This window comes from Saimiri boliviensis, chromosome 2 (genome assembly GCF_048565385.1).
Source record: "Saimiri boliviensis isolate mSaiBol1 chromosome 2, mSaiBol1.pri, whole genome shotgun sequence".
In the NCBI taxonomy this organism is placed as follows: domain Eukaryota; kingdom Metazoa; phylum Chordata; class Mammalia; order Primates; family Cebidae; genus Saimiri; species Saimiri boliviensis.
Window position 1 is genome coordinate 1212887 of NC_133450.1, and position 24971 is coordinate 1237857.

Here is a 24971-nt window from a genome sequence, read left to right on the forward strand (position 1 = left end):
GAAGGAAAATGTTCCTCATTAAGACCTGACCCCAGACCCACACTAAGCCCTGGTCCTGGACAGATGGAACCTTGATTCTGATTCTACAATGAGCCCTGACCTCAGCTGCACACTGAGTCTTGATCCCAGCCTCACACTGAGCACTGATCCTGAATCAACTGAACCTTGATCCTGGTCCTGCATTAAGCTCTGACCCCAGCCATATGCCCAGCCTCATACTGAGCCCTGATCTTGAACAGACTGAACCTTGATCCTGGTCCTACACAGACCCCAACCCTGGCCCCACACGGAGCTCAGCTTTGTTATGGATATGCCAGTTGAGAAGCAGATGCCTGCCAGGGTAGAAGGGGTAAATGGCCCTGTTTGTCCATCCCACTACCAAGGCTGCTGTCTCTGGGCAGGACTCCCATGCCAGGCCCTGCACTGGGCTCTGGAATTGCCTAGGTGAATAAGACAGGATCCCCACCCACAGGGCTGGTGGAGAGGCGATAAGCAAGCAGGCGAAGAGAGCACCAAGGAATCAGAGCTGAGGTAGGGGAGGCCCAGGGGCTGGCAGGGACATGGCTCTGCATTCGGAGTGTTCCTCTGACAGCAGGCAGGAGATGGAGGTGCTGGAGGCAGGCGTCAGTGAGGAGGCTGCAGTGGGGTCCCTGAGGAGGTGAGAATGGTGCCCATGGGGAGTTGAGGGAGTCTAGGGTAAGTGGTTCTCCCAACATAATTGGCTGTGACCCCCTAGATCACCTCAGCTCATGGTGAACCAAGGGACTTACCTGTGAGAGGGTCGATGGTGTGGGGGCGTCCGGCTGATGATGACGCCTCTCAGGGGAGGCAGGTGTGTCTGTTTTGTGGAGGAGGAAGCAGAAGCACAGGCCTTGCCCGATGCCCCTCAGCTTGAAGTAGCCAGGCTGGGCATGTGCCTGGGTCTTGCCTGCCCCCAGACCTGCACCCTGGTATTGCTGGGAGCGAACTTGCTGTAGGAGCTGGGGGCTTCTTCATGACTCCCCCACTCCCGCCTGGGTGAACAGAGCCTGAGCATTGGCGGGAGCGGGGGGCCAGTCAGGGGAGCCTGGGCCCGTCAGCCTGGCATCCAGGGCTGGGGCGAGGCTTCCAGCACAGTCGGGGTTCTCAGAGCAGGGGGAATGGGGAGGGCCTCGGTTGGGCAGAGGACAGACAGCAGACGGAGGCCTCCAACCACAGGCTCAGGGCTGAGGACTAGCCAGGAAGGAGGGTCTTCTGCCTCCTTCACCTCCCGCTCCCCACCCTGGGTCCCAGCCCTCTGGATTTCCAGGCACTCACACTCTTTTCTCTCTCGCCATGTTCCAGCTGCTTCCCAATAGCCGGGCTGGAGAAGTCACCCAGGCCCCAGGCGGGCAGGGGCCTGCTCAGGGTCATGGGGCTCCGCCTCCTGCCGTGCATTGCTTCAAGGGAAAGAGTCTGAAATCCCATTCTCTTGAATTTACACTTTTGCTTATTTATTTTTTAGATACGGGGTCTCACTGTGTGGCCCAGGTTGGAGTGCAGTGCCGTGATCACGGCTCACGGAAGCCTCCGTCTCCTGGGCTCCAGTTACTCTCCCACTTCAGCCTACTGAGTAGCCGGCACGCCAGCTGCATCACCGTACCTGGCTTTTTTCTTAAGTTGGGGTGTCATTATGTTGCCCAGGCTGGTCTCGAACTCCTGACCTCAAATGATTCTCCCGTCTCAGCCTCCCAAACTGTTAGGATTACAGGTGTTGGCCACTGCGTCCCGCTTAAAGAAGTTACACTTTAAACATGGGTTGTATGTGTTTGAATACTTACCCCGGGATGGGAGGCCTTCAGGGGCGTGCTTGCATACAGGTTCACTGGTCCACAGGCAGACACCGCCAGCGGGATGGGAGCACCACGCCCTAGACCAGGCATCCCCAAACTACGGCCCGCGGGCCGCATGCGGCCCCCTGAGGCCATTTATCCGGCCCCCCGCCGCACTTCAGGAAAGGGCACCTCTTTCATTGGTGGTCAGTGGGAGGAGCACAGTATGTGGCGGCCCTCCAACGGTCTGAGGGACAGTGAACTGGCCCCCTGTGTAAAAAGTTTGGGGACGCCTGCCCTAGACATATCCACTGCTTCCCTGGGTTCCTCAGTTAGTCCCCCAGCAGCCTGGGAGGTTGGGTTGCTCGGCCACAGGTGAGGGAGCCAGGGTTCTGGAACCAGGTCACAGCCACACTGCTAACTGCAGAGAGAGCTGGCCTGACAAGCTCAGATCCTCAGATCCTCAGTCCAGCTGCCTCCTCCACAGATCACTCCTTCCTCGCTGGGCTGGAGGCACAACTTCTCCTCCGTCTTTCCCCAGAGGCCTCTGGCATACCCACCCACCCCATCCCCTGTGGCTTCCCACCGTGCTTCAGCCGTAGCCAACGACTCTTACCCCCGCTCCCCATACCACCGCCTTCAGGACCTTGCTCAAGCTGCCCTTGGCCCCTGGAGCTCCGCTCCCCCCACTCCATCTGCCCACACCCCGCCTTCCTTCTAGGCTGGGCCCAGGTGCCACTGCCTTCATGGAGACCCCTGTGTGCCCTCACCCAGTCAGAACCCAGAGCCCTCCCTGGGCACCGCCCTGGGCTTCTCGTTCACCCCTCTTAGGCTCCTGGCCTCCCTGCATCTGACTTGGCAGCTACAGGGCGGGCAGGGGAGTCTCTTTGCCCTGGCTTCCCGGGCCAGTTGCCCCCTGGGCCTGGCACACAGTAGGTACGTGAGGTCGCTGGGGTCCTTGCCCGGGGAGTGACTGCACCTTTACAAACCCATCCCTCTCCTTGGCAGTCCTAGGTCAGCTGGCTGTTGTGGGGCTGGTCCCCACCCCCAACCCAGCCCCACACCCAGGAGGCCGGCCCCCAAGGGGCCTAATTTAGCCCTGGCCTGGGGGAGATGGGGGCTGGCTTTTGCCCCCAGCAGACCTTGGTGCATTCTCCACCGTGCCCAGGTTCTGCATCGGTGGGGGCACGGGGGCGGGAGGCAAGGCAGATCCCAGCCTTGGGCTCATAGGCCAGTCCTGGCGCCGGGCAGGTACAGGGTCCTGTGCGCTCAGCCCTAGTAGAAGGCTGCATGGGACCACCTCTAATGGCTGCCTGTGTGGACTTGAGCAAGTCATGTAACTGCTGTGTACCTCAGTTTCCCCATCTGTTAAACGAGGTGATGGTAAACCTATCTCAGAGGGTTGCTAGGCAGCTTCAGTGAGTCAATACAACGCAAGGCGCATTGCGCAGCCCCCAGTGAATGCTGCGCCGGTCCGAAGTCTCCACCATCACCACCGTCACATGTCACGGGAGCAGGGGCCCCACGAAGGCAGTGTGGGGAGTGCTCAGGAAGTTTCCAGAAGGTGGTGACAACGGAGCCGTGACTGAAAAGGTCAGGCACAGAAGCAGGAGAGGGCCTTTCAGGAAGAGGGACCATACAGGACAGAGGCCCGGAGGCAGTCTGGGGACATGTAAGGGAGTTGGGATCATCTGGATTTAAAATAAGACTGGGACAGGGGGAGACCAGAGCTGAGGGTGCCCAGAGGCTGCGTCCCCGGGTCCGAGGGTGCCACACCAGGGAGTTTGAACTTTGTCCTGTAGCCTCTGAGGGGTTATGGGATGAGGCATTTTTTCTTTTTTACCATAAAAGCAACATTTGCTCAAGCAAAATTCAAAAACAATAACAATATAAAAGTGTGTCTGTAAAGCAGAAAAATCCCATTCGCCCTTCAAGAAAAACCCCCTTTGGCCTGGTGCGTCTCCCGTCAGAACATTTTCTAGGCTGTCACAAACACATTTATTGTCTATTATTTAAAAAGGGAATGCAATGACATCATGCACATGACCCCACCCGTTCCATTCTTCACTTCCCAGGATACTGTGGGCATCAGTCAACGTCACGGCACCCAGATCGGCCGTGTTCTTTTTAATCGCTGCCTAATATTCCATTGTTTGTACAAAGCATAATTTATGTAACTAGTCCCAGGTTGATGGATATTTAGGCTGTCTTCCATTTTTCACTCTTGCAAATAACGCTTCGGGGAACATCTCGTATGTATCTTGCTGACACCCGCAAGCCTTTCCGCAGGATAGATTTCTAGATGTGGAGCGGCCGGGGGGCGAAGGGTCTGCTGGCTCCGTTTTTAGAGCGACCGTACTCCTCCCAGGGTTGGGCCGGCTGACGCTGCCCCCTTGGTGTCTGAGAGTGGCCACTTCCCCACACCGAACATTCTCAATCTTTCAGTTATTTGCCAGTCTAGAAAAACATCTCCCTGTGGTCTCAGCCCTGGCTTCTCTCCTCCCCAGTGACGCTGACCGTCTTTTTGTGGCGTGAGCCGCGCGGGTATTCCTTCCTCTGTGAACGGACTGTTCACATCCTTTGCCCGTTTTTCTTTTCTTTTGGCCTTTTTCTGATGGATATAAAAGAGCTTTTAGTGCATTAGGAATTTAGAAACTTTTGTCTGTTTTGTGTGTTGGAAATATTTTCCCTGGTCTTCTCTTTGTCTTTTTTAACTTTGCCTGTGGTATCTTTGGCCATAGAGAGCCTTTAGATCTTTATTTAGTCAAATCTGTCAGGGCTCCTCAGGGCTTCGGAGTTTCGTGTCTGGCCTAGCAAGGCTTCCTGGGTGGGTTGTAAGTGGAGCAGGGATGAGGTCATACTTGTGACTGGGAAAGGCCATTCCGATTGCCACCGTGTGGCTGGGGGGGGGGGCTGGGGGGCTGCAGGCAGGAGGATAGGAAGCAGCTGAGACCTTTGTGCCCAAAGGGGGTGGGGGGACTGGGGAGAAGATGAGTTTGAGAAACATTCAGGAACTGGCTGGCTGTAGTGATAGGGCGCGAGGTGAGAGAGGGAAAGAGAGGACTCTGGAGTGATGCCTGGGTGTTTGTCTCGGGGGGCTCCGTAGCTGACGCCACCACCACCCTGAGTTGGGGGCAGGACTAGGGAGGGACTTGCATGCCGGTGCATGAGCGGTCACCTTGTCAGGGACACACGTACATAGGAACACATACGTGCACACATTTGTACATGCTTGGAAATTCTGGAGATTGGTGCCCCCATACCATGGCCCCGTGGCAGGGTGTCTGCTTTTTGTGGAGTACCTATTCTCTGCGAAATCCTGTACGAGACACTGCACACACGCAGACACACACTATAATCTCTACTGCCATATGAGTATGGCATTAGAGATAAGGAACCAGTCCCAGAAAGGGTAAGTAACTTGCTGAAGGTCACAGAGTTGCTAAGTGGCAGAAAGAAGAGGGTTTCTCCATCTTAGGTCTGACCACCCACAGACAGAATTTCTGCCAGTGCCATCCAGGAGGAGCTGCCATCCAACTCCCGCCGACCACCACGGCGTTATCAAGAACTCGTAGGGACGAGCGCTGGAGCCGGACTGCCGTTTGAAATGACCCCATTCCTCTCAAGCCGTTCCACCTTTCCATGCTCCAGCTTCCCCATCCTGGAAAGCAGGACAGTCACGGCACCTGCCTCAACGGCACGTGTGGGAAGCAGATAAGTTAGCAGAAGGAAAGCGCCTAGCCGGGGGGTGCTCATTGGGTGCGATTTACGGGGCCCATGATGATCATGACAACCACAGTGGCAATGGTGCTCACCCCTCACCTGGGTGTCGGCAGCTTCCCCTCCTCCCTCCCCTCCCCTCCCTCTCCCCTCCCCCCTCCAGGCCACCTGCCCTCCCCTCCCCCCTCCCCTCCCCCCTCCTGCCCTCCACCTGTCCCCTCATTCCTGTGCCAGCGCTTCCTGCATTCCCGCAGGCGCTGCCTTCACCATTTGCCTCTGAACCTTTGTCCTCTGTTTTCAGCCCCCAGACCGTTGGCAGACCGTGAACTAACGCCCGATCAATCAGCGGAAATCATTCAGGGGAAAAAGATTCATGTTGCGTTCAGGGACTTCTCCCTCAAAGTGATCCTAGTCAGGCAGTTTTCGAGTGCCTGTGCCTTCATCCCAGCATTGCCTGGGCTCTGAACCACACCGGGAGTCGAAACCTGCAACCCCTTCCTCCCTGAGTGAGATGCTCAGGTGGACTTCGGAGCTGAGGGTCTGAGCTGACCCCAGCCCTGCTAACTCCACTCTAGCCATGAGCCATCCCTGGATCCCTGACAGTTCCTTAGCTCAAGCGTACCTGAGCCAGTGCTATGGCCATGATGGTGGATGCAGGGTGTCCAAGCAGGGTGAAAACCTCAGGCCTGCACCCAATTAAACACGTCTCCTTTATCCCCTCCCCCAACACACCCACAGAAATGAATTTCTCATCATCAAAACAAACTCCCAAGTAGATAGATGCTCGAGGTGGAGCATGGAGCAGAGGCTGCTGGTTTCCTGGAATGACTTCGTATTCGGATGCCCTGGATCAGTCACACCCGTTGATTCTTGCGGGGTGGATTCCACTGCGGCCAAGTCTTGCTTATTGGGGAAAGTGAGAAGTCACAGGGGCGTTTATCAGCAGGAAGGGCTTTCCCCTGGGTTGCCTGCTGGTGCCCCTGTTATCTTAGGGGGCAGCCTCTTCTCCTGTTCCCCATGCTGTCCCACAGGATCACACAACGTTTAAGGTGATAATTGCCAAAGTAAAACACCAGTGAGTTCAAAACACAACCCTGCAATTTAGCTTGCAGCTCCAAGGCCCCGTGGGAGTTTTCTTTACACCCCTGAGTTGTGGACGGATGAGTTGGGGGCTCCAGCGCCTTTCTGGGAGCTGGTCCTGGACCGGAGTTGAGGATAAAGCGCTGAAGATGCTCCAGCCTTTGTCTGAAAGTCAAGTTCAGGCCCTCGAATGTAAGCATAGGCCCCAGCTCTCATGGAGACGCCACCACCCGCCTCAGCTCACGCCTCCCTTCTCCAAGTGGGGAAGGTCCTGCTCATAGAGCCCCTAGCAGAACCTGGAAGCCCCCCGCCGCCTTCCTTGTGGGTAGGGAACTCTTGAACTTGGGAGTTGAGATTATTCTACCCAAACTGAAATTTTAGTTACTTAGAGGCTCCCGAATGGGGCTTAGTTCTCTCACCCGGAAAGTCATCCAAACGTTCTAACAACAAATGCAGCAAGGTGACCTGTCCCCAGGGTGGGGGTGTTGTAGGATAGGCGGGTTTGTGCTGCAGTAACCCGCACCCTCTGAACTCTCAGGGAAGTAATGCGTCAAAGGCTCCCTTCCTTCCTCCGTTCACCACATGAACTCACGTTCCATGCCGGTGTGGGAAGTAGGCAGGGAGGTGGAGCTCTGGCCCACACAGCTGCTCAGGGACCTAAGCCACCAGGAGCTCCATCCTCTTGTAGCCCCTTCCAGAACATGTGGCCTCCGGTCCCCGTGGCAGAGAAGAGACGCTGATGAGGTCACACACGGGCTCTGACATGCTTTGGCTCAGCAATGACAGGCATCACTTTGGTTCACAGCCCGTCGGGCAGAACTTCTCCTATGGCCCAACTGACTCTAAGGGGGCTGAGGAAATGCCAAGGAAATGTGCTGACATTCAGTGAGCAATAAAATTCTCTGGTACAAAGGCTGTTCTGGGACCGTTTTCAGAGCCAGGTTTCAGAAGAGCCAAGGCCGTGACTCCTGTTTATTCTCTCCACCTGGGGCATATCGAGTGCTTGTTATGGCTGTGTAATGTCCTGATCACATCTATGCTGTCTGGAAAGTGAGGAAGAGGGTGGATTCTAGAGGCGAGCTAAGCAGGGAGCTTCCAGATCCAGAGTTTACAGGACAATGGATCCCTCCATGGGTGCTGCATTTATGGCTCGGCCAAGGACCTAGTCGGGAGTTCTGACTCCAAAACACCTGGGAGCAAGGATTGGCTCAGCCGCTTATTAACTTTGTGACCTTGGGCTAGTTGCCTCTCTCTGCCTTGGTGTTCCCATCTGTAAAATGGGGGTGTTGGTAGCATCTCTGTCTCCTGGAGCGGTTGTGAGGACTAAGTGAGTTATGAGTAAAGTGCTCAGAATGGTGCTAGGCAAACGCTCAGGGCTCTGCAAATGTTAGCTGTCACCACCTCCACAGCCATCGTCACCACCATCATGGTCATCGTCGTTATCCACTACCAGGTGCTATTCTAGGTACTGGGCGGATGAACACCAAGGTCTCTGCTTCCACACGTGATGGGAGAGATGGAAAATACATAGGTGAATAATTCAAGGAAGATGATCATCTCCAGTAGCAACGGCACTAAAAAATAAATCAGGCGCATGGGAAGATAGATGCTCATCATTATTAGTCATTAAGGAAATGCAAATTAAAACCACAATGCCGGCCGGGCGTGGTGGCTCACGCCTGTAATCCTAGCACTTTGGGAGGCCGAGGCGGTGGATCGCCTGAGTCAGGAGTTCAAGACCAGCCTGGCCAACATGGTGAAACCCCGTCTCTACTAAAAATACAAAAATTAGCCGGGTGTGGTGGCGGGTGCCTGGAATTCCAGTTGCTCCGGAAGCCGAGGTGGGAGAATCACTTAAACCCAGGAGGTGGAAGTTGCAATGAGTCAAGATCATGCCATTGTCCTCCAGCCTGGGCGACAGAGTGAGATTCCTCTGTCTCAAAAACAACACCACCACCAACAAAACAGACAGACAAACACACACACACACACACACACACACACACCCCACAATGCAATACCGCTACATATCATTACACTGACTTTGAAAATAGATAATACCAAGTGTTGGCAAGGGTACAGAGCCACTGGAACTCTCCTAGTGGGAATGCAAAACGGTATGGCCAACTTGGAAAACAGTTTGGCAGTTTCTTAGAAAGTTAAAAATATGCTTACCACACAACTCAGCAATTCTTCTGTGAGGTGCTTACCCAAGAGAAAGAAAAACTTACATTCATACAAAAACCTATATGTGAGTATTTATAGTGGCTTTTTTCATGATCTCCAAAAACTGGAAATAACACAAATGTCCTTCAGCTGCCGAATGGATAAGCAGTGGAGTACTACACAGCAACAAAAAAGATATTCTGATTCAAGAGGCAACGCAGATGTTAATAAATCAGAACTGCATTACGCTAGGTGAACAAAACCAGACTCAGAGGGCTTCACTGAGATGACACCATTTGAATGACACTAGGGAAAACGCAAAATGACGGGGACAGAAAACTGACTGGTGGTTGCCCGGAGTGGGGGCTGGAGGGAGTTGACTGCAGAGAGACAGCAGGCAAGGATTTGGAGGTGACAGGACTGTTCTTACTTTGGTGGCCATAGTGGTTCCTCAGCCACACGCAGTTGTCAAAACTCCGACTGTGCACTAGAGAGGGTCCGTTTTACCGTAGGGTGATCATACCTCAATAACCCGGGTGGAGAAAGTTTGCGGGAGGACTGTTGAAACTAGGAGAACCAAATGGCAAGTCAGTGAGTCAGGGCAGTGAGACGGTGAGGACAGCTTCCTCCAGGCTGACCTGTGTGAGAAGGAGGCGGTCACGGAGGGATTTCCGAGGAGGTGGCAGGTGGCTGTGTGGCCAGGAGGGGAGGAGAGGGGGGCCCATAGGTCAGGGCTGGGTTGGACAGTGCCCTGTGGGCCAGGTTAAGGGGCTTCGCCCCTCTCTAGGCCTAGTGGGTGCCACTGGGGGTGTAGACAGAGGGTGACTGAAGCCCAGGTGTGGGCAGGATGGTCTGGGAGAAGGGAGGAGGAAGGGAGGAAAACCAGCTGTGGCCACGTCTAGGATGAGTGATGGGGTGCAGTGAGGAGAGGAAGGGTGGATCGGGGGGTCACGGAAAGAGAGTGTTCCCAAAGGGGGTCGGCTGCCGGAGATCCCAGGCTGAGGCGGGAGGGCTAGGGGTACAGATGGGATCCTTGGGGACCTTGCTGAGGGTATTGAGGGGTATTGGTGCTGAAGACATGTAAGCGAAGCTTTCAGGAGGCAGCGGACAGATTCGTTGGTCACAATGAGAGTCCCAGAGAGAATGGGGTGGGCTTGTCCATCTGTGTATCTGTGCACGTGAACAAAACTTGCAGAGGTGGGGCTGACCTTTGGAGGACGTGGAGAGGCAGTGAGAAGGTTAGGGGCTTAGCAGGGCCTTGAATGCCAGGCCGGGGTGTTGATGCTCGTGGGGATGTGATTCAAGGACTGGCCACACTCCAGGGTGCTGGGGAGTGGGTGGGGTGGTACTGAGGAGCCCGTGCCGTGCTGAGAGGCAGCACTGAGCCCTGCAGGGCTGGGCCGTGGGATCCCCCTTGGGGAGCTCTGCTGAGTGGGTCCCACCCGGGGTAGCAGGAAGCCCCGTCCTTGCCCCACTGACCTTCCCGCTCTTCCTCCACAGTGTATGCTGGGACCGCGACGGACAGGCTGCCGCGCCCCAGGCCCCCAGAGGCCAGTCTGTTTGCCTCCCGACGCCATCTGACCCAGGTAGGGGACAGCAAGGTGGGCTCACCGGCCTCTTGCTTCTGTGCGGGGTGGGAGGTTCTAGGTCTGAGGACCAGGTCCCCCGACTCCGGCCGGCCTTTAGTGAATGAGGCCCTGCCAGGGGCCGTGGTGGGGGACACAGCGTGGCGTTTGAAGGCCCCGGCGGCAGGGGGCCTCCTGTGGAGGAGTTCCTGACCTCTGTGAAGGAAGGCCACCCCGCGACCATTCTTCCTCCCCAGGCTGCGTCCCGTCCCGGGATGCTGAGAGGCACCGGGCCACGCCGGCCCTGCCACCCCGTCGCTGCCCCGCGTTCGTCCTCTGCGTTTGCTCAGGCTGTTTGTGCCGCACACCAGTGCGGCAGGTTGTCCCACGTTCAGCTCCCTTTGCCTTCACCTGGCTTTTCACCCCACTGCCCAGTGCACTGCCTGACGGCGCTTCCCCTGGAAGTTCCCAGCTCTCTGTGGGACGTCCGCCAGCGCCCAGAACGAGCCTGTCTCAACTTTCAGAGTGGTGAGCCTGACAGAGGGTATTTCTCCGACACTCCGGACATCCCAGGTGAAGGGCGTTCTGCCTGGTGCCAGGTCACCCAAGGAATGGAGTGGGGGAGCAGCTAGGGTTGCCAGAAAAAAACACTGATGTCCAGTTAAACTGGAACTTCAGACACACGACAAATAATTTTTCAGTGTAAATATATCTCAACTACTACATGGCACATACAATTTTATTTGCCAATTCTGGCAACCCAAGTTGTGGGGGCTGAACCCCCAGTCTCCCTCTTTCTCTGGCCAGACCTCCCTGCTGGGCTCACCCTGGCCTCCCTAGATCAGCTGCCTCCAGTGCCTTTTGTAGCCAGCCTGCCCAGGCCACAGTCAAGGGGCATTTCCTGATTCCCCCACTGCTGCAGGCCATCGCTAGAGCAGAGACCTGGCAGTTCTGACTGGGGGCCAGGGCAGCAGTCCTGGTCTTTGGGAGTGCTGTATAGTCCCTCATCTTCCCCTCTCTGACTCTGGGACAGCAGAGTCCAGGCTGAGGAAGTCATGGGGTGGGGCAGAGCGGGCCTTTGTGCGTGCGAACAGAGCTGTGAGACAGGCATGGAGCTGTGAAAGGAACCCGGAATAGAAAATTGCTTCGTGAGCTTGGAACCCAGAGCACTTTGGGGAGCCAGAGTGGGGATAGGGGTAACAGGGCTGAGGCAGTGACGGGTTACGGAGGGCTTGGATTGGCTTACTTCTATACCCTTTGATACTGGGGAGCCACAGAAGGTATTTTCTCCTTAAGCAGAATCATTTTTCTGATTAAGGTAATCTGTTCTCTCTCTGTTATCTGTTTTCTACGCATCTATCATCTACCTATCTATCCATCCGTCTAGCTATCCGTCTGTCTCTAGGTATTTAAAGCATTTCAAGCCCCTTCTGTAGTCTTCTCCTCCCAAGAGCTAACACTGATAACTAGTTTGATATATCCCCTTCCAGGCTTTTTTGGATGTACTTATCAACATATTTTAAAAGGAAAAACATGGGCTCATAGTAGTAATACTGCTCCAGCACTTGATTTTTACCCAACAGTGTGTCATGTGGATCATCCCAGCTCCTTCCATAGAGCTCTTCCTGACCCTTTTATATCCATTGTATGATGGTCTGCAAATTACTCATCAATTATTAATCCCGTTGGCAGCCATTTAGGTAGTTTCTGGCATTTGGCTATTTATAAACCTCACTCGGGGAACCTCTGGGTTTGCACATCTGTGTGTGCTCGTGCTTAGTTCTTCCGGGAGTGTTTCTGGAAGTGGACTTCCTGAGTCACAGGTGCCCATATTTCCACATTTGATTTGTCCTGGACAGCCGCATCACCCTGCGGAAGGTTGAGCCGATTTATGCTCCTACACACTGTGTGCAAAATGCCCCATTCCCTCACCCTTGCCAATCACAGGAATTATTTAATCACTTAATCCCTGCCAATTTGACAGATAAAAATGATTTTACTTTGTGTTTCTTAAACTGCTAATGAGGTTGAGCATATTTGTATACGCTCGCTGGCCATTTCTGTTTCTTCACTTGTAAATTGCTTGTTCGTGTCAAGTCCTCTGCTCCTGTATCCATTCATTCAAGAAGTATTGACTAATCACCTACTACGTGTCAGACACTGTTTTGGTTAGGGACCACACAGTGAGCAAAACTGACAAAATATACCTGCTCCAAGGAACGTACGCTGTGACGGAGGAGACACGGACGAGGAAAAATACAGCGCGTGTGTGGGAGTGTTAGGTGCCAGGGTGAAAACAATCAAGCAGAGGAGGGGGATGGGAAGTGCTGGGTAACATGGACACGGTCGTCAGGGAAGGTCTACCTGGGAGGTGGCATTTAGGTAAAGACCTGCAGGAAGTGAGAGACCGTCCGGTGGATGTTTGGCAGAAAGCGCGTTCCAGACAGCGGGAACAGCAGGTCTAAGGACGCCGAGTCAGGTGCAGACCTGGCTTGCGGGGGCATGGCAAGAAGGCTGGTGTGGCTGGAGCAGGGTGAGTGAGGCCGGGAGTGGGCCGTGCCACCCGACACGGACCACGCCCCCATCACGTGGGCCTGCGGGCCACCTGGCGGACTTGGCTGTTACCCAGAATGAAGTGGAGAAGGCCACAGAAGGTTCAGCACGCTGACGTGGCGTGACTGGAATTACGTTTTCACCGGAGCCCCCAGCAGCCGCCATCCCTGCCACCCGTTGCTGTCCCACGCTCACTGCATTTGCTCAGGCTCTGCCTTGCACTGCACACCCGCCGAGTGCCTTGGCTGCAGGAGGATGCCAGCATCCCGGGTTCAGCTCCCTTTGCCATCACCTGGCTTTTCACTGGAGCAGGGAGATATGACAAGAGGCTGTTTGTTGCAGTGACCCAGGGAAGAGGTGGTGGAGGCCTGAACCAGGGAGTCTTGGTGGAGGTGGGGAGAAGTGGATGGATTCCACATGCATGCTCACGGTAGAGCCAATAGGATTTGCTGACAGATTGGATGAGGTGGTGTGTGTGAGAGAGAGAATGGAGCCAACCATGACTCCGAGGGGTTTCGCCCAAGTATCTAGGAGGGTGGGGTTGCCATTGATGGGGATGGGAAGAGCAGGGAGGAGCGGATTTGGTGTCGGGAAGGGGCGTGGCTCCGTGGTGGACTGCAGTGCTGAACAAGTGTGAGTCATTTGGAAAAAATGATTCCATAATGTGTGGGACCCAGACCACAGTGAACAGGTGACTTTTTGTTAAAAAAAAAAAAAAAAAATTAAGAGTTTCAAAGTGGGAGATGACAGTAGAACATTAAACCAAGCCTGGGGTCCTTCTGAGTGCAGAGCCCAGGTCACACACCCATGAGCCAGACCTGGCAGGGGGCATGTAAATTGTGAGATGCCTGTAGGCAACCTGGCAGAACCATGGAGGTGACAGGTAGATGTATGGGACTGGAGTCCAGGGGACAGGTCTGGACTGGAGATACAAATTTGGGGCCATCAGCATAAAGATAGTATTTAAAGCCATGAGGTTGGAGGAGATCATAGAAGGACAGCAGATAGAAAAGACCAATGGCCCAGCCCAAAGATTTCCACTGAAGGAGAGCCAAAAAGGTGACCGAGAAGGAACAACCAGTGAGATGGAAAAGAACCAGGTGCATATGTCCTGGAAGCCAAGGGCAGGACATGTTTCAAGTACGTGTCAAAGGGGCTGAGGATGCAGGCTGAGAACTGGTCACTGCCTGGACAACTGGGTTTCAGCGACTGGGGGCTTTGGGGGCGGTGAAATGCATCTCATTGATTTGCAAAAGCCAGTGGATTTAGAAGAGGTTAAGGAAATTAACTCTTTATGTGGCATATGTTGCAAATCATTATTTGCAAGTATTTTTTTTTTAATTTAAGTTTATGGAATTTATTTAACCCCTTAAAAGTTTTAGATTGTCCTCTGGTCAAGTCTATCAATCCTTTCCTTTAGAGTTCCCGGCCTTACTCACTGCAGAGTTTCAAAAATACTGGCCTGTAATGTTTTCCGGTTGTTTACGATAGTCACAAATACTTAAATCTCTAGTTCATCTGAAATGCATTTCTGTGTGGTTCGAGGTAGGGATCCAAGTGGGGTTTTTTTCCCCCAAATGACTCGCAGTCGATTCCGCACTGTTTGTTGGGTGAGTGCCTTTCCCTGCTGCTCGGAAGCTCCATTCCTGTCATCTGCTGAAATGTCCCTGAAGTCTCATGTCTGTCCAGGCCTCGCTGTTTGATTCCATTGATCTTTGCCTGGGGAGAGATTTAGGAAGTGGAGAAAATAGACTGGATGATTGATTGGAGTTGGTGTGAGGAGGTGGGAGAAGTGGAAGCTGACATAGTTACCTTCAGTGCGGGAAGAGGCAGAGGGAAGTCGGGCACGAGGAGAGCTCTCAGGGCTCCTGTGTGCTGTGCACACAGCGCCTTACCTGTCAGCCTGGCCAGTTTGCCCTGTGATTCTGCAAGGTCGGTGGTGTTCTGTCTCACCATTTGCTGACAAGGAAACTAAGGTTCTGAGAGGTTTCATCTCGTGTCCAGGGTCATCGCCTCACAGGGGCGGGGCTGACACTTGAAGGCAGAGCTCTGGGTTCCCACCCCTGCCTTGTGTCCTCAGTGAAGCCAGAGATGAGGAGGGGGTTCTGGAGGCTGGAAGGGCTTCAGGCACAGAATGCCCCCCAACGCCCTGGTCTGCCTCCCTGCCTGCCATTTGGCTGGGTCTTGAAGGTTTTCCCATTCTAAAAGCAACCTGTTAAGACCAAAATACTCCTGGCAGGGAATCACACGTTAAGTTTGCAGCTAACATCTTAATTATCAGTTAACACCTCTGCAGGGATTAACTGACAGCCAGCTGAGGACACTGAATGGGGGCTGGTGTGATACATATCTGGGCTGGGAAAGGCCAGGAGGGAGGGGAGGCAGGGAGGGGACTCACAGCTTCACCCAGGCCTGAGAAAGAAACACACTGAGTCCATGTGGAGCGGAGGTGGGGGGACCTGAGTGGAGATAGGAGCGGCAGCTTCTCTGAGGAAACTTGAGGCTGGGGTTCAGAGAGGGAGCTGGCATCTATTAGACACCTGCTGTGTTCCCATACCCATGTGCCTGGCCTTAGGAGGAGGAGGCAGAGGCTCCTCCTAGATTTGATCTCAAGAAGGTCAGGAAATCAGCCACCCATGAGCCACCTCGGGCCCAGCTGCCGGCAGTCACTCAGAGCCAGGACCTGTCTCTGACACCCACAGACCAGATCTGTCACCCAGCCCTGTGGCGTAGGAGGAGAGATGAGCCATCTGGGGCCTTCTCCAGTTCCCTGGGGGCCAGTCCACCCTGCCAGGGTCAAGGCTCAGTCTACAACCACAGTCAGGAGGATCTGACCCCAGAGGTCACCCAGGCGGGTGGCTGAGCTCCTTAGGCTGAACTGGGACAGAGCAGGAGGCCCAGGTGGCTACCAGGCTGAGCCTTCGGCTGCTCCCCACCTCACCGCTGCGTAGGGTCGGGGGGAGTAGAAAGGACCGCTGCTCTGAAGCTGGGGCCTCTCCCCCAAAGGGGCTTCCTCTCCGCTTAACTTCACTCTGCCCAGGAGGACCGATCCGTTCTTTGGGTGTCATCATGTGTCTGAAGGTAACCGGCGGCCCAACAGCCCCATCACTGTGTTGGGCTCTGGCTTAGCCTTCCTGGGACCCTGGGGCTAAGAGCGGCCCCTCCTTCCTCCCTTCTCACCCCTCCTCCTCCCTATCCCTCTCCTTTCTCCCCCACCGTCTCCCTCTTCTCTCTTCTCCCCTTTTCCCTCCCTTCCCCTGCCAGGCAACCCTGGCCTGGCACCTAGTCGCTGGCAGTCAGACCCTGAGACATCCGACTTGCTTCTAGCTCCAGGCTGGCCCAGGTCCCGGGTGGCCCCGTAGTCAGGCGCACGTTCCCTTGTACTGACCTGCACACCCTGCCAGAGGGGCTACAAGGGCTCAGCTGGGGAGGGGCCCTGTGGGAGGGGCGGGTGGTGATGCAGTTAGGCTTCTGGGCAGGGAGGAGCCGTGCCTGGTGCCTGGGAAGCCTGAGCGAGCCTCCCAGGAAGGGGGCCCTGTGTGAGCAAAGGCTGGAGGGATGACAGACGGCCTGAGCTGGAGGCGCTGGGGGCGCTGCTTGTCCGTCAAGGGGATTGAGGCCAGATCCAGCAGGTGGACTTGATTCGCAGGCCCCGGGGATCTGGGGCCTTGAGGCAGGAAACAGCTGCAGAGCTGCCCGCCTTCTATTTTCCCCTGCCCAGCAGCGGCCAGCCCCTGGGTCCTGCTGCACCGAGTCTGGAGGGCTGGCGTCTATGGCCAGTTCTGCCTCCAGCTTGTCAAGTGACCTTAGGGCAAGTGACCTTGAGCCTGGGCCTCAGTGACTTCACCTGAGACTGGGCCGTGGCTCTGGCCCAGAGGCTTTACAGAGCAGGAAGTGTGCTCTGGGTCAGCACGTTGCTGGGGGACCACGGCTGTGCCTCGGGGAGGGCCCCGCCCTCCTGGAGCTTCCGCTCTTGTGAGGGAGACAAATGTGTAAACCGCAGACACGCACGTGGCTTCTGGAGGTGTTGTTCCATTTTAAACAATTCGGTTCTGAAAAATTGAAATCTAGCCCACGTCCCATAAAAGTCACTATTTTAAAGCACACAGTTCAGTGGTTTTTAGCATATCCCCAATCATGCAACCCTTACCACTATCTAATTCCAGCGGATTTTCATTACCCCAAAAGAAAACCCTGCACCCTTCAGCGATTCCTGCCATTCTCCCCTCCTCCCCAGCCCTGGCACCCACAAATCCACTTTTGCATCTTTGGCTCTGCGTATTCTAGACGTTTCATAGAAATGGAATCATACAACATGTGGGCTTTTATGCCCGGCATCCGTCGCTCCGCACACGGCGTTGCAGGTTCATCGTGCTCTCGTGTGTCTGTATCGGGGCCTCGTTCCTTTCTTCGGCCGAATGATATTCCATTGTGTGGCTGTAACACATTTTGTTTACATATTCGTTCCTAGGGCCTTGGGCGGTTTTGACTTTTTGGCTATTGTGGATAATCTATGAAGTCCGTTTCTAGGTGTGAAGTTGCTGGGCCATGAGACGGTGTGGTTCAGACGGCCTTAGACAGGGGCGCGCTGTCCAGTCTGCAAGCCCCGGCCATTCCCGTTGCACGACCTTTGCCCCTTCACTCGCTTTCGCCCCCTCCTCAGCCCCCGGAGGCATCTGTGTTTTCAGCCCGTGATGACTGAGCAGTGATGGAGAGGAATACAGTGGGCTGTGGGAGCCAGAGAAGGCTCCCGACCCTGGGAGCGGGCCCCAAGGGCTTCCTGGAGGAGGTACAGTCTGAGCTTAGCTTAGCCTGTGTGGACATTTTCTGGGACAAAAGGTCTGAGGGAGGGTGTTGCAGGGTCTCCAGGCCCAGCCGGGATGTCCTGCCTCCCTTCCTCTGGTGTGTAACTGCAAACACCTTGATGGGCCGGAGAGGGGAAGGGGGAAGATGAGGGAGTGAGGTGCGCTGTGGTTCTGTGCTCCTGCTGAAGAGCTGGGGGAAGGGCCCTGGCGGGCTGGCAGGGTCTGAGGACCGGGGGCAGAGGCGACCCTAAGCTAGGACACTCCATGTCCCAAAATGGCAGCCAGCTGTCCTCCCTCTGGACCTTGACGGGGGCAGGTGAGAGAGACGATGGCCCTGCCAGGAGGCCTGCAGCAGAGGCAGAGGCCCAGGGATGGCCCAGGCCGGGAGCTGTGCACACGGCCTCCCACGTTTCCGCTCCGCTACCTAATGGGCGATGACACCCTGACATGCGCAGCGCTGAAGAAGGGATTTTCTGTGAAGCAAAATCTCCTGTGAAATATTCAGGCCACGCTGGGCTCGGCTTCCCCACCAGTCTAGTTGCTACAGCTTGGCTTGTCTGTGGCTTGAGAGGCCACATGTGTCTGGAGGCCACGTGGGTTTTTTATTTCCTTCTCAGCAGGGAGAGGTTCCCAAGGGCTAGGAAGAACCCAGCGTTGGGCCTAAGACGCTGTGTGTGTGTGTGTGTGTGTGTGTGTGTGTCTGTGTGTCTGTGTGTGTGTCTGTGTGTGTCTGTCTCTGTGTGTCTGTGTCTATGTGTGTGTGTCTGTGTGTCTGTGTGTGTGTCTGTGTCTGTGTCTGTGTGTGTGTGTGTCTGTGTGTGTCTGTGTGTGTGTGTCTGTGTGTGTGTCTGTGTGTCTGTGTGTGTGTCTGTGTGTGTGTGTCTGTGTCTGTGTCTGTGTGTGTGTCTGTGTCTGTGTGTGCGTCTGTGTGTGTGTGTCTGTGTGTGTGTCTGTGTGTGTGTCTGTGTGTGTGTGTCTGTGTGTCTGTGTCTGTGTGTCTGTGTCTGTGTCTGTGTCTGTGTGTCTCTGTGTCTGTGTGTGTGTGTCTCTGTGTCTGTGTGTGTGTGTCTGTGTGTGTGTGTCTGTGTCTGTGTGTGTGTGTGTGTCTGTGTGTGTCTGTGTGTGTGTCTGTGTGTGTCTGTGTGTGTGTGTCTGTGTGTGTGTCTGTGTCTGTGTGTGTGTGTGTCTCTGTGTGTGTGTGTCTGTGTGTGTGTCTGTGTGTGTGTCTGTGTGTGTCTGTGTGTGTGTGTCTGTGTGTGTGTCTGTGTCTGTGTCTGTGTGTGTGTGTCTGTGTGTGTGTGTGTGTCTGTGTGTGTATCTGTGTGTGTGTGTCTGTGTGTGTGTCTGTGTGTGTGTGTCTGTGTCTGTGTGTCTGTGTGTGTGTCTGTGTGTGTCTGTGTCTGTGTGTCTGTGTGTGTGTCTGTGTGTGTGTCTGTGTGTCTGTGTGTGTGTGTCTGTGTGTGTGTGTCTGTGTGTGTGTCTGTGTGTGTGTGTCTGTGTGTGTGTGTGTCTGTGTGTGCCTGTCTGTGTGTATGTCTGTGTGTGCGTCTGTGTGTGTGCGACTGTGTGTGTCTGTGTGTGTGTCTGTGTGTCTGTGTCTGTGTGTCTGTGTCTGTGTGCATGTGTCTGTGTCTGTGTGTGTCTGTGTCTGTCTGTGTGTGTGTCTGTGTGTGCCTGTGTCTGTGTGCCTGTGTCTGTGTGCCTGTGTCTGTGTGTGTGCGTCTGTGTGTGTATGTCTGTGTGTGCGTCTGTGTGTGTGTGTATGTCTGTGTGTGCGTCTGTGTGTGTGCATCTGTGTGTGTGCGTCTGTGTGTGTCTCTGTGTGTGTGTGTGTGTGTCTCTTCCCCCGTGCGTTCCCCAGGGCAGCTCCCCTGTGTGTGTACATGTGTGTTGGATACCATGCAGTGTATGTGTTTCCAGGTGTGTCTCTGTGTTTGGCGCTGTGTTTTTGCGTGTGTGTGCTTGCCAGTTTCTGGTCAGTGCACACCCTCGTGAACTTGCCGTGTGGATGAGTTCCTCTGTGTGTGTTGTGGCCCTGGCATGTATAGTGCACGTATAGGCTGTCCAGGTGGTCTTGAAAGGGGCTTCTCAGCGGGACCCCTGTTTCTCTGAATAGGGGTGTGCACGTCCGGGAGCTTCTCTCAGCGGGGAAGAGCTGCCCTGCCAGGAAGTTCAACCTGTGACTGGCATTACACGCAGGGTTTGGGGTGTGGGTCGGAAGTCTTGCAAGTCCCCGCAGGTTCAGGGGCTCGGAGACCCCAGACAGCAGCGGCGCCTTTGAGTCAAGCTTTCCCCTCTTCTCTCTGGCTTTGGTGTTTGTGTTTAGAGTTTGTTTGATTTCCCACAAAGTGCTTGATAGGGGATGGTCGGGAGGATATTTGCTTCAGATTGTTCGCTGAGCTGGGACATGTCCAGCCCTTTGCTGGTACTGCCCAGTTGCTCAGCTACCCGGCGTGTCTCCTCCAGTCCGAGAAGCCCCTGCGTTTGCACCATGGGTCGCCCTTCTAAAACCCTGATTTTGCATCTCATTCACTTCCCCACATTGCACAAAGTAGGCAGGACTGGGATTCTTGTACCCATTTGTCAGATGAGTTAACTGAGGCACAAAGAGGCATGCATGCAGTCACTTGGTGGACCAAGGCTGGGAGCAGGATCACTGGTTCCTCCTCCCTGCACAGGTTCCTTTGCTCTTAGCCCCAGCCCTAGCCCTGGGCCCTCAGTGCGGAGGACTCTGCCTAGGGGAAACGGGGCCCGGTTTCATGAATGAGTCCAGCTGGAGGACGCCCGCTTCTCCACGTGCAGCTCTTCCGCCCTCCGTCATCACTCAGCCTCCTCCTGGAGAGATGGCCCCAGGCCTCTTTTCATCTCCAAATAAACAGGCGGGATGCAGGAGGCGATACTATTGACGTCCATCATTGATATTTCCTTATGGTGGCTGTAATTAGCGATTCTTCCACGGCTGAGGCTCGACCTGGCAGACAAGTGGAGGCGCTCCGGCTTGTTAATGTCAGCCCGTTAATGTCACGCTGACAAGGCTGATGGGGGCATGGGGGTGGGTGGCCTGAGGTAGAAAGCAGGAGAAGCAGCGGGGCGAGCAGGAGAAGAGAGCCCACCCACTTCCCCCCGCACCAGGGACTTGCTGTCCTGGAGCCCAGCCCCTGGGAAATCCCCCGTCTCATATACTCCCCAGCCGCCTCCGTCACCCCATGGCCCCTCACCCCTCCCTATTCTTCTAGGGTGGCTTGGCCTGAAGAGCAGGCCCCACATCCCTGGGAAGGTCCGCAAACCTTGGCCCGAGGCGCCCGCAGCCTAGAGGGGCTCCACGGAGGGCTGCCCAGATAGCCAGAGGTGGGAGAGCCGCTCCTGAGCCCTCCGCCCCGCTCCTCCCCTGCGCCCCGCTACGCCCCGATTTGCACAGCTCTGCTGGTGCTGACCTCCACGCGAGGCAGGCACTCCACATGCCCCTCATCCATGCATTATTTCTGAGGAGCAGAAAGGTAGGATTAGCACCCCCCGACCGCAGACCCTCCTTGTCCCTCCGCTTTGGGTTGCCCCTTCTCCTTCTCCTTCAGAGACTTCTTGGGTCAGGATCCTCTCCCCCAGCTACACGGCTTGTCTCAGTGTCCCTCTGGCCAGCCTTCTTTAGATCCGTTGCTTCCTTGAGCACAAGAAGCCAAGCCACCTGTCACTGAGAGCCGGAGCTCCTTGACCCTTGCCACCTGCTTGTCTCCTGTGCTGCCAGCCTGCCCATTTGCTGCATGCCTAGCCTAGGGCCACCCTGAACTAATGATCCAACGACTCAGAGTGGCAGGGCTTGTTTTTGGAGTGCTTATGATGTCCCGGGCACTGTTAAAAGCATATTACAAGCATTTGATCCTTACCATTCCATTGTACAGATGAGGAAAACTGAGATGCAAGGAAATTAAGTTAGCTGCTCCAGGTCACAAGTTTCTTAGGTGGTGGGCAGCATGAATCAGGCTGTGTGGCTCCCAGGCTCTCCTGCTGAGCCGTCACCCTCGTCTGCCTCCAGCTTCAGCCCCTGCATCATTTCCTTCACCTGGATCTCTTCCCCTGTACACTCCCCAGGGCCGCTCGCCCAGTGCCGGCTCCCAGTGATCAGCAGATGAGGGGAGCGGTGAGGGCAGCACACGCATCTTAGCTCTGTATTACGCAGGCCGTGTGGCTCCCTCCCAGGGTCCCTAGTGTGTGCCCGCAGCCCCCGGGAGCACTGCACACTTTCTGAGCACAGTGCCTCTGCCAAGGGTGTTTGCGGAATGAGAGGTGAGCCTCTGACCGCACGACTCCGTCAGGCAGAGAGAGGCAGCCCTGCCACCAAGGAGCACCCCCTCAAAAGGGACCTGGGAAGCTTGTGACAGCTCATAGACAGGACTTGGCAAAGATATCCACATGTCCATGTCATTCACTCATTCACTCATTCATTCATTCATTCAGCCAACACTTGCCGGGTGCTCTGGGCGAGGCTCTCTAGAGCGTCTGAACACGCTGAGATGAGAAGGTCCTTGCTGTGCCCTGGGGGAGCCCATGGCTTTGGTGGTGAGGAAGCATCGCCAGGGCTGCCCGGTGCTGGGGAAAACTTGCTCAGCGAGCCAGCCCCAGAGCACTGTGTGGGGGTGGCTGGGACGGGACAGGGACACTGCAGAGAAGAGCAAACACTTGAACGGATTCGTTGAGGAAAAGAAAGTGCTTTTCGGCTGACGGAGAGCAGCGGGCACCGCAGGCAGAGGGAACGGCCTGTGCCAAGGCCCTGGGTCTGAAAGGGCCCAGGACACGTGCAGGGCTGCCTGGAGGCGGGTCAGCTCCACCTCTCACCTTCCCTGCCCAGTGGAGGGTGAAGGTGGGCAGGTCAGCGTCTGCAGGCGGGTGGGATTCCCGGCATGGCAACTGAGCCAGCCGGCTATGGAGGAGATGCATGAGGACAAAGGACAGCCCTGGGTGCAGGGAAGGGCCGCTGTGGGCTGGGCTGGCCTGGAGGGCGCTCACCACTATGGTGGCACTCATCTGTCTCCCAGCTCGCAGAGCTCCCTGCCCTTGAAGCAGCCCTGCCAATGGGTAGAAGAGAGACTGAGGGCCAGACAGTGGCAGAGCCCTACCCAGGGTGACACAAGCCGTGGGTGAGCAGGAGGGGATGCTGGACTCCTCGACAAGGAGCAGGGCTCTAGCTCTCAGGGGTCAGGGCAGAGCACGGCACCTGCCAAGCGTGGAGCCAGGCAGGAAAGGCCTGGCTGGAAGGACATGGCACGGAGCCCACCAGAGGGCCGAGGGCTGGGCGAGGGGCGTGGAGTGCTGGCAGAGGAGAGGGCTTGCCTCTGGAGTCAACTCTGGAAGCTTTGCCGGGATTTGGCTTGAACATCCCTCAGTCTCTGGGGAAAATGCCTCTCACACACCTCACGAGGCTCAGCGTAGTCCACAAGAGAAGCAAGTGTTCCCGGCCCGCGTGTGCACGGGCAGATATACACACACCTCCACCTGTATGCCCAGGTGTGTGCCCACCTCTGTACGAGCTCAGGCACTCGGGTGTACAGGCATGCCTCTGTTTGTACCTGCAGGGCTCGTATGTGTGTCACGTGTGTACGGCTGTGTGCTTACAAGTCTGAAGGAGCATGTCCCTTGAAGCACAATTCTGTATCTGTATGTGTGCACAAGACCCCCACCATAGCCGGCAGCCCCGCAGGGACACACCCTTCCCCTCCCACTGGAGTCAGATGCTCCGGAAACTGCTGCTCTCAGGCCTGGGTCCAGCCCTCGCTGGCCCTTCTCAAGGACACCTCCCCCTGAGTCCTGAGTTTTAGCTTCCTGGGAAGAAGGCTAGCCAGCTTGGATGGGGTGGGGGCTCCTGGTGGCCGGCACTGTGGATAGAAGGAGGCATCAAGGGAAAGCTCAGGCTGGGAGGAGCCCTCCAGCCACCTCCCAGCCCATACCCGAGTGCCTGCCACAGGGTCCTGACCTGCCCTCCCCCGCCATGTGTACCGCCCTCCTGCGAGCTCACTGCTTCGCAGAGAAGCACTAGGGAAACCTGTGGGACATTGCCTAGACAGGAGGTGTCAGGAGTGCCAGAGGATGGGGTCAGGGCTGGGCCATGACACCCTCACCATCCACGAGGCCTGGGGCCCAAGAGTAACAGTCAGGCCTGGGGCACCAGCTCCTGGCGGCAAGGCCAGGCCCCCTGCATCCAGGGACTTTCACCTTGTTGTCAAGAGCGTATTTCAGCTATTAGTGACAGCGGCCAGGGATTTGGGGAGGATTTCTGTCTCATTTCCCAGAGCTTTCAGCAAGCCTCCTCCCCTTCCACCCCTCTGCCTGCCAGGGCTGAGAACGCAAACACATGCATGCACGCACACACACACTCATGCACGCACGCACACACACACTCATGCACGCACGCACACACACACTCGTGCATGCACGCACACACTCATGCACACACAGTGCTCCTGTGTGGCAGAGGGAGGGAGGGAGAGAGAAATCTGGGTCAGTCTCCCAGGGAAGGCTCTGAGGCAGCTCCCCACCTTCCCCAGCAGATGCTTGGTGTTGCAAGCTCGGCTGAGGTCCCCCACAGCCTGCCAGAGGGGCTCTGCGGTGTGGGAGCCCAGGCTCGCCCTGCCTGGCCCCTCCCTGGGCCTCTCTGTCCAGGTGACCTCACACTTGGGCCTGAGCATCTCCTCTGCCAGGCCCCAGGACTTGTGGGTCATTTATGCCACACTTGGCCGATTGCATGGAGGGTGACAGGCTCTCCCCAGCCCCCACTGGACCCTCCAGCTTCAGCCCCTGGGACTCAGGGTGTGAGGGGCAGAGTGGTAGGGGAGACCCGTATCTCTGGAGCTGGGGCACATAAGAGCACCCCCACACAGAGAACACCCGAACACTGAGGAAGGACCCCTACCAGTGGGATGTCAGGCAGTGGGACAGGGGCAGGGGGTCTGGGTAGGATGCCTCAGGGGCGGGAAGGGGTTTCTGAGAGTAGGGCAGATAAACACCTGAAGATAGCACTGCCGTTTCAGGATGCAGCTTGGGTGGGGAGTTCGCTAAAGCCCTGAGTGGTTAAATGGGTTCCCTAGACAGGACCAAAGTCCTGGGTGGAGTTCCACCCCACCAGTGAGCTCAGGCAGGCATTCACTGGACTGGGTGGCAGAGGGAGGTGGCAGGGTTTCCCGCCTGAACCAGGCCCTAATTGGCTGAGAAAACAGAATCATGGGGAATGACCACGGTTTGAGCCACCCAGGGATCCTGGAAGCCTCCTTACCTGCCACCAGTGGTAGACACCAAGGCCACTT

At 56.0% G+C, this 24971-nt stretch overlaps 1 protein-coding gene across 10 annotated transcripts in view; it reads left to right on the forward strand.

The window, feature by feature from the left end:
• The window catches only part of LINGO1 (leucine rich repeat and Ig domain containing 1), a 216317-nt gene that overhangs the window by 139246 nt on the left and 52100 nt on the right, over positions 1-24971 (forward strand). For all 10 annotated transcript variants that reach the window (XM_039469393.2, XM_039469395.2, XM_039469394.2 and 7 more), the window contains one exon: positions 10257-10342. The gene's annotated coding sequence lies outside the window, so the exon portion shown is untranslated. The remainder of the gene's footprint in view (positions 1-10256; positions 10343-24971) is intronic.